Source organism: Pristiophorus japonicus, chromosome 30 (genome assembly GCF_044704955.1).
Source record: "Pristiophorus japonicus isolate sPriJap1 chromosome 30, sPriJap1.hap1, whole genome shotgun sequence".
NCBI classification, from domain to species: domain Eukaryota; kingdom Metazoa; phylum Chordata; class Chondrichthyes; family Pristiophoridae; genus Pristiophorus; species Pristiophorus japonicus.
In genome coordinates, this window is record NC_092006.1 from 9,873,568 (window position 1) to 9,882,336 (window position 8,769).

The 8,769-nt window shown below is 52.4% G+C and overlaps 1 protein-coding gene across 3 annotated transcripts in view; it reads right to left on the bottom strand.

Moving 5' to 3' along the window:
• The window catches only part of shc1 (SHC (Src homology 2 domain containing) transforming protein 1), a 159,007-nt gene that overhangs the window by 143,628 nt on the left and 6,610 nt on the right, over positions 1–8,769 (bottom strand). The window contains exon 1 of one of the 3 annotated variants that reach the window (XM_070868656.1): positions 3,499–3,544. The exons of the other annotated variants lie outside the window; for them this stretch is intronic. The gene's annotated coding sequence lies outside the window, so the exon portion shown is untranslated. Of the gene's footprint in view, positions 1–3,498; positions 3,545–8,769 lie in introns of those variants that run through there. 3 annotated transcript variants of the gene reach the window in all.

Sequence of the window (8,769 nt, forward strand, 5' to 3'; positions counted from 1 at the left end):
GGGGAGAACTCCCCCTGCTCTTCTTCCAATAGTGGCCGTGGGATCTTTTACATCCACCCGAGAGGGCAGACGGGGCCTCGGTTTAATGTCTCATCCAAAAGACAGCACGGCGCTCCCTCAGTACTGCACCTCCGACAGTGCAGCGCTCCCTCGGTACTGCCCCTCCGACAGTGCGGCGCTCCCTCAGTACTGCCCCTCCGACAGCGCAGTGCGGCGCTCCCTCGGTTCCGCCCCTCCGACAGTGCGGCGCTCCCTCAGTACTGCCCCTCCGACAGTGCAGCTCTCCCTCAGTACTGCCCCTCCGACAGTGCAGTGCGGCGCTCCCTCGGTTCCGCCCCTCCGACAGTGCGGCGCTCCCTCAGTACTGCCCCTCCGACAGTGCAGCTCTCCCTCAGTACTGCCCCTCCGACAGTGCAGTGCGGCGCTCCCTCGGTTCCGCCCCTCCGACAGTGCGCCACTCCCTCAGTACTGCCCCTCCGACAGCGCAATGCGGCGCTCCCTCAGTACTGCCCCTCCGACAGCGCAGTGCGGCGCTCCCTCAGTGCTGCCCCTCCGACAGCGCAATGCGGCGCTCCCTCAGTGCTGCCCCTCCGACAGCGCAATGCGGCGCTTCCTCAGTACTGCCCCTCCGACAGCGCAATGCGGCGCTCCCTCAGTACTGCCCCTCCGACAGCGCAATGCGGCGCTCCCTCAGTGCTGCCCCTCTGACAGCGCAGTGCGGCGCTCCTTCAGTGCTGCCCCTCCGACAGCGCAGTGCGGCGCTCCCTCAGTGCTGCCCCTCTGACAGCGCAGTGCGGCGCTCCCTCAGTGCTGCCCCTCCGACAGCGCAGTGCGGCGCTCCCTCGGTTCCACCCCTCCGACAGCGCAGTGCGGCGCTCCCTCAGTGCTGCCCCTCCGACAGCGCAGTGCGGCGCTCCCTCGGTTCCACCCCTCCGACAGCGCAATGCGGCGCTCCCTCAGTGCTGCCCCTCCGACAGCGCAGTGCGGCGCTCCCTCGGTTCCGCCCCTCCGACAGTGCGCCGCTCCCTCGGTACGGCACTCGGAGCGTCAGCCGAGATTGTCTTTGTGCTCAAGTCCCTGGAGTGGGGCTTGAACCCACAACCTTCTGACTCAGAGGCGAGTGTGCTACCCACCGAGCCACAGCTGTCACAAGGAAACGTTGCGACGGATACATCCAGCACACTCAAAAATACAAAAATGAAATTTGAAAACAGACAGAACCAAAGGCACAGCTGGGCACGAGTTAGCTGTGAAAGTTTCTCAGAAGACAAGAATTCGCCTTTTCCTGCACCGCAGCGTGCAAATATCTGTGTCTGTCGTGGGCGTATAACATCACAAGCAAAGCACAAAAGTTTACACCATAGGCTGAGCATTCAAGGACAGTTAATGGAAGATAGATCGGGGATGGCCGCAGTTTTAAAAATATATACAAATCCATCGACTGTTTCAACAGGTTCGTCGCCACGAGTGACTGCTCATTTCACAAACCCACAGAGCGCTTCTTGGTCTCGCCAGTTATCGCTTGCCCCCACTTCCACATGCATTGCTACATGATTGTTGACGATAAGTCACCCTTCCCTACCTGAAGAAAGCAGCGCCGATGAAAGACATACAGATTAAACCCGTGCAGATACGCTTCAGGCAGAAAACAAGGCGGAAATGACTGAGAGCACCTAAAACAGATAAAAGGAGGGAGAGGGGGGGATGTTGGAGAGTGTCAATCTCCAATCGCCTACTGCAAGATGGGTTTAATACACTTGCCTCAGAGAGGGTGCAACGAAGGTTCACTAGAATTATTCCTGGGACGAGGGGGCTGTCCGATGAGGAGTGATTGAGTAGACTGGGCCTAGACTGAAGAATGAGAGGTGATCTCATTGAAACACAGAAATTTCTTACAGGGCTCGACAGGGTAGATGCAGGGAGGGTGTTTCCCCCCGGGCTGGGGAATCTAGAACCAGGGGTCACACAGTCTCGGGATAAGGGGTCGGCCATTGAGGACTGAGATGAGGAGGAATTTCTTCACTCAGAGGGGGGGTGAATCTTTGGGATTCTCTGCCCCAGAGGGCTGTGGAGGCTCAGTCGTTGAGTATATTCAAGGCTGAGATTGATAGATTTTTGGATATTAAGGGAATCAAGGCAGGTGGGGATAGTGCAGGAAAGTGGAGTTGAGGTAGAAGATCAGCCTTCATAGCGAGGGGATTTGAGTATAGGAGCAGGGAGGTCTTACTGCAGTTGTACAGGGCCTTGGTGAGACCACACCTTGAATATTGTGTACAGTTTTGGTCTCCTAATCTGAGGAAGAACATTCTTGCTATTGAGGGAGTGCAGCGAAGGTTCACCAGACTGATTCCCGGGATGGCAGGATTGACATATGAAGAAAGACTGGATCGACTAGGCTTATATTAACTGGAATTTAGAAGAATGAGGGGCTGTCATAGAAACATGTAAAATTCTGACCGGATTGGACAGGTTAGATGCAGGAAGAATGTTCCGATGTTGGGGAAGTCCAGAACCAGTGGTCACAGTCTAAAGATAAGGGGTAAGCCATTTAGGACCAAGAGGAGGAGAAACTTCTTCACTCAGAGAATTGTGAACCTGTGGAATTCTCTACCACAGAAAGTTGTTGAGGCCAGTTCGTTAGATATATTCAAAAGGGAGTTAGATGTGGCCCTTATGGCTAAAGGGATCAGGGGGTATGGAGAGAAAGCAGGAATGGGGTACTGAGGGAATGATCAGCCATGATCATATTGAATGGTGGTGCAGGCTCGAAGGGCCGAATGGCCTACTCCTGCACCTATTTTCTATGTTTCTAAGTTTCTAAGATCTCATTGAAAGGTTGGAGTAGTCAAGTCGAGAGGTGCAATGTGCCTTGGGATGTCCAGACACTGTATAAATGTTAACACTATGTTCCTGTTAAGCGGCATGTTACTGCTACTGCGGAATCTTGATACAGCCCTCTCTGTCCCACAAATAGGACAAAACACAAAAGAAGAACATGCATGCGCAAAAAGGAGTAGATTGCCTTGGCTTTGAACATAAGAAATAGGAGCAGGAGTCGGCCATTTGGCCCCTCGAGCCTGCTCCGTCATTCAATAAGATCGTGGCTGATCTGACCATGGACTCAGCTCCACTTCCCCGCCCGCTCCCCATAACCCTCGACTCCCGCATCTCTAAAATATCTGTCTATCTCCACCTTAAATATATTCAATGAAAATATCAAATACAAACTTTGAGGGCCAGATCATCAATGCTTGAGGGCCACTAGCCCTCCGCAAATCCCCATCCCCCCCTTCAGCCCCCAAAGTCATAAACCTCAAGTCTTAAAACATCCGGCGTTGCAGATTAGTCTGTGGAGTGGGCCTTGAACCCTCGCCCCACTGAGTCACAGCTGGCACACAAAGACAAAGCTTCACCCAAACAAAACCAGATTATACCTTGTACATGCAGCAATATCCATTGACACAACCCCCCAACTTGTGTAGTGCTGTAAAATATTACCAGAAGACGCTGGTTGAATCGTGAAGGACCTTTCAGCTGGAACTCAGAAACCGAGCGAACTGCACTCACACAGGTCTTTGGCTTAATGACAAGACTATTACCAGGAATTACCTGCACACAAACAATATTTCACTGAACTACTTCCTGTTTCACCATCCCTCGCTCGTCTGCCAAAAAGCAACATTCTTACGCAATACCTTTCTTCAGTTAGACACAAACAAAACCCCAAAAGTTATCTTACATTTCTGCGTCAGCCTTGTCCCAGTGGGTAGCGCTCTCTCTCGCCTCAGAGTCAGGAGGTTGTGGGTTCGAGTCCCACTCCAGAGACTGGAGCACAAAAATCTACGCTGACACTCCCAGTGCAGTGCCGAGGGAGCGCCGCGCTGTCGGAGGGGGCGGCGCCGAGGGAGCGCCGCGCTGTCGGAGGGGCGGAGCCGAGGGAGCACCGCGTTGTCAGAGGGGCGGTCTTATCAGATGAGACGTTAAACCGAGGCCCCGTCTGCTCTCTCAGGTGGATGCAAAAGATCCCACGGCCACCATTTGGAAGAAGAGCGGGGGGAGTTCTCCCCGATGTCCTGGGGCCAATATTTATCCCTCAGAAACAGATGATCTGGTCGTGAATACATTGCTGTTCGTGGGAGCTTGCTGTGCGCAAAATTGGTGGCCTTTAAAAAGTACTTCATTGGCTGTAAACCACTGTGATGTCCTGAAGTCATGAAATACAAGTCTGTCTTTCTCTTGCAGGTCTCCCAGTGTAATCTGCCAGCCAACAGATCAAGCCTAGGATACTACTGTGTCAGGCAGAATCCATCAGAGGAGTGCCAAGAAACACAATTTGCCACACTAGCTGGATAACTTGTATTGCAGTCAGTTAAGAACATAAGAAATAGGAGCAGGTGTTGGCCATTCGGCCCCTCGAGCCTGCTCCGCCATTTAATAAGATCATGGCTGATCTGATTATGGTCTCAGCTCCACTTCCCCGCCCGCTCCCCATAACCCTCGTTGAAAAATCCATCTATCTCCACCTTAAATATATTCAATGACCTAGCCTCCACAGCTCTCTTGGGTAGAGAATTCCTAAGATTCATGACCATCAGAGAAGAAATTCCTCATTTCTGTTTAAATGGGCAACCCCTTATTCTGAAACTCTAGTTTTAGATTCCCCCACAAGGGGAAACATACTCTCTGCATCGACCCTGTCCAGCCCCCTCAGAATCTTAGATGTTTCAATAAGATCACCTCTCATTCTTCTAAACTCCAACGAATACAGAGCTCAACCTTTCTTCAAAAGACAACTCCTTCATCTCAGGAATCAACTGAATGAACCTTCTCTGAGGCCTACTGATACCAATATAGTACAGCATGCGGGAAATCGCTCTCCAGACAGCACACTTCCCTGTTATATCCTTCTGCTACTGCATCAACTTGCAATTACTACGACCACCAGTGAAGGACCCGAAGGTCAAAGCTCTACATGCTCACACAGGACTCCGGTGCCCATCCCTTGTTTCATACCAAGTCCCTCTCGCCCATCATTCAATTGGCTCCAGGTCTCCCAACACTTTTGCATTCTTGCGTCGAAATCCCTCGCCATGTCTATAGACTTCTTCACACCACCAACTCCCACCACCTTCAACACTTACTCCCTCCACCACCAGCACACCGTGGCTGCAGTGTGTGTACCATCTACAAGATGCACTGCAGCAACTCGCCAAGGCTTCTTCGGCAGCACCTCCCAAACCCGCGACCTCTACCGCCTAGAAGGACAAGGGCAGCAGGCGCATGGGAACACCAATGTATGCACCCTGTGAGTATGTTCACAGCTTTGTCGAGCTGTGGACGCCTGTAATTCCTGCGGTCTGCAGGAGTCCGTGTTCCACGTCAATGTTGTATATGCGAGGTTGCAGCGCCTGTTCCAATATTTGAAGGGGCTGCTCTTCAAATTCTGGTTGCACTTCAGTCCCACACTCCCGATCTTTGGGCACCCTGTGCGGAGGGGAGTGGGCAGGTCGGAAGGCCTCCTCGTAGGACTACTCCTGGGCACGGACCAAGGGTGCCATCAGCCGGTCCAGGCATCGGGCGGTCGTTCAGCCCGACTGCCTGCCTCTCTTCCGCGGTTCCATCGGAGCCAGGCCGTCCCTGGAGATGGAGCACGCGGTGTCCACCGGTACGCTCGCGGCCTTCCGCGAGGGGTGGGCGCCGGAGGGATTGGAGTGTATCGTCACCCCCGGCAACCAAATTATAATTTGATTGGTTTAATGTTCCAAAGTTTAATTTGCCAGTTCTAGTGCTCCGTTAATAAGAGGGTATTTGATTTTATGTTTTACAAAAATAGTTGCAGAGCTGTTGTGAGTGGCTCAGCGAGTCACATGATGCTCACAAGACTCAATAAAACCCCAGCCAGTTGGGTTCGGGGGATCCACGATGGGGCAGGTGGTTGTGAGCCTGGTGGATGAACTGGTAATGTGTCGTGTGATTGTTAACCTTTTGCTAATAAACCAACTAGTTCTTAATAGCAATGTGTTGCGATGAATTCTTAAACAAAGAACCCATGAAGCAAATACATTAGAACAGCCAACTCCAAGTCACACACCATCCTGACTTGGAAATATATCGGCCGTTCCTTCATCGTCGCTGGGTCACAATCCTGGAACTCCCTCCCTAACAGCACTGTGGGAGCACCTTCGCCACACGGACTGCAGCGGTTCAAGAAGGCGGCTCACCACTACCTTCTCAAGGGGCAAATAGGGATGGGCAATAAATGCCGGCCTTGCCAGCGACGTCCACATCCCAGGAACAAATAACTAAAACCCCAAACTCGCCATCCTTCCAACTCCAGATTCCTGTACTGCCACTGCTCTCTCCACCACGGGTAGCTGTGCTTTAAGCCATCTTGGTCCCACTCTCCTCCTATAAGACCTTCCTTTAAAGCGCAGCTCTTTAACCAAGCTATCACGCCACCCCATCTAATCTCTGCCTTTGGCTCAGCATCCATTTTCCCACAAGCCTCTGTGAAACACCATGGGATTTTCTGTGTTAGTCACTGCTGAACTCGACAAAGAAAGACTTGCATTTCTATAGCACCTTTCACGACCCGAGGATGTCCCGAAGCGCTTTACAGCCAATTAAGTACTTTTGGAGCGTAGTCACTGTTGTAATGTGGGAAATGAGGCAGCTAATTTGCACACAGCAAGCTCCCACACACAGCAATGTGAAAATGACCCAGATTATGTGTTTTAGTGATCTTTTACATCCGCCCCTCCGACAATGAGGCGCTCCCTCAGTACTGACCCTCCGACAGTGCGGCGCTCTCTCAGTACTGATCCTCCGACAGTCCAGCATTCCCTCAGTACCGCCCCTCCGGCGCTCCCTCAGTACTGCCCCTCCGACAGCGCAGTACGGTGCTCCCTCGGTACTGCCCCTCCGACAGCGCAGTACGGTGCTCCCTCGGTACTGCCCCTCTGTCAGCACAGTATGGCGCTCCCTCAGCACTGCCCCTCCGACAGCGCAGTACAGTGCTCCCTCAGCACTGCCCCTCCGACAGCGCAGTACGGCACTCCTTCAGTACTGTTGCTCCGACAGTGCGGCACTCCCTCCGCACAGGCACTGAAGCGCCTGCCTAAATTTTGGTGCTCAACTCTCCGGAGTGGGACTTGAACCGATGACCTTCTGCCTCAGAGGCGAGGCTGCTACCTACTGAGCCGCAGCTGACACAATCCAGCTCAAAAATACTCTAGCCTGACTAAACCCGAGTTTGGATGAGCAGAAATCGAGGACTGTGCTGCTCAATAATGTCACAGCTGAAGCGAAAATAGCATGAAACTTTCACACACCCACGACTGCAGAAACGGGCGGCTAAAAAGATAAGGCTCCCATTCTGCTCGTTGCAAAGCTTGTGACCACACTGTGCCATTTGATACTCGCTTGGTGACGCCCCCAGCAATGCAGGTCAGGAACCCGAAATGTTTGCAGAGCTGGCCGGGAGGGGGAAGGAGAGGGGCACAAACGCATATCCAAACATTCCACGTAACAAGCAGCTGCGGGAAGCAACACACAGTCACCCGAGAACTCACTTAGAGTGAAAGCAAGTCTTCCTCGATTTCGAGGAACTGCCTATGATAGATGATTGTCAACAACGAAACTCACAGACATTAGTCTGTCTGAATTGACAATAGCGTCCCCTCCCAATAAAGTTTTTATTTACACAAGAGAACAATTTTAACTTGGTGCTGGGTGAATGTTATCTGAGGTTAATATCAAGGCTGCGCTACAAATGAAGGGATCAGTTACTCCCACACCGAGCAAAACAGAACATATTTATTGTCGGCAACAAAAATAGACTCTTACATTTTTTGGGTACCACACCACTGTGGGATAGTTCACCCATCATAAACATTATTTTGAGGAGATATTTACTGGACCAAGACCTAGCTCTGTCAAGCCCATGTGGTGGCTGATGTGCAACGGCCACCCCATGTTACAAGAGTTCAAGACCTGGGATATCAGGTCCCTTACTGAAACACCAGTGAACTCATCTCTTTTTGGTGTGGAACTGGGTCGTCCTCAATACAAGGGACCGCCTAATAATGTGCTATTTCAAAGAACGACTTTAAATCCAGGGTACAGAGACAGGTGCCCACGATAGACAGGTAGGTCAGGCACATTACAGGGGCGAAACATAGATCAAGCACTCCCAGCTCAGGTACCAATTCATCCACACCCCTCGGTCGCCTCCATCCTCTGCTTCTCTGTACCCCTCTCTCACACATTCTCTATCTATCCAGGGCTCTCACAGGCTCACCCTCTCCGGGTGGGCGGACGGGCTCTCTCTTACACACACACACACTCACTCACCCTCTCCGGACTCTCTCTCTCTCTCACACACACACTCACCTTCACCGGCCTCTCTCTCTCTCACTCACTCACCTTCTCCAGTCTCTCTCTCTCTCTCTCTCTCTCACGCACAGTTGCCCTCTCCGGACTCTCTCTCTCTCACACACACTCACCCTCTCCGGTCTCTCTCTCTCTCTCTCTCTCACACACACACTCACCTTCTCTGGTCTCTCTCTCTCTCTCTCACACACTCACCTTCTCTGGTCTCTCTCTCTCTCACACACTCACCTTCTCCGGTCTCTCTCTCTCTCACACACTCACCTTCTCCAGGCTCTCTCTCTCACACACTCACCTCCTCCGGTCTCTCTCTCTCTCACACACTCACCTTCTCCGGTCTCTCTCTCTCTCTCTCACCTTCTCCAGGCTCTCTCTCTCTCT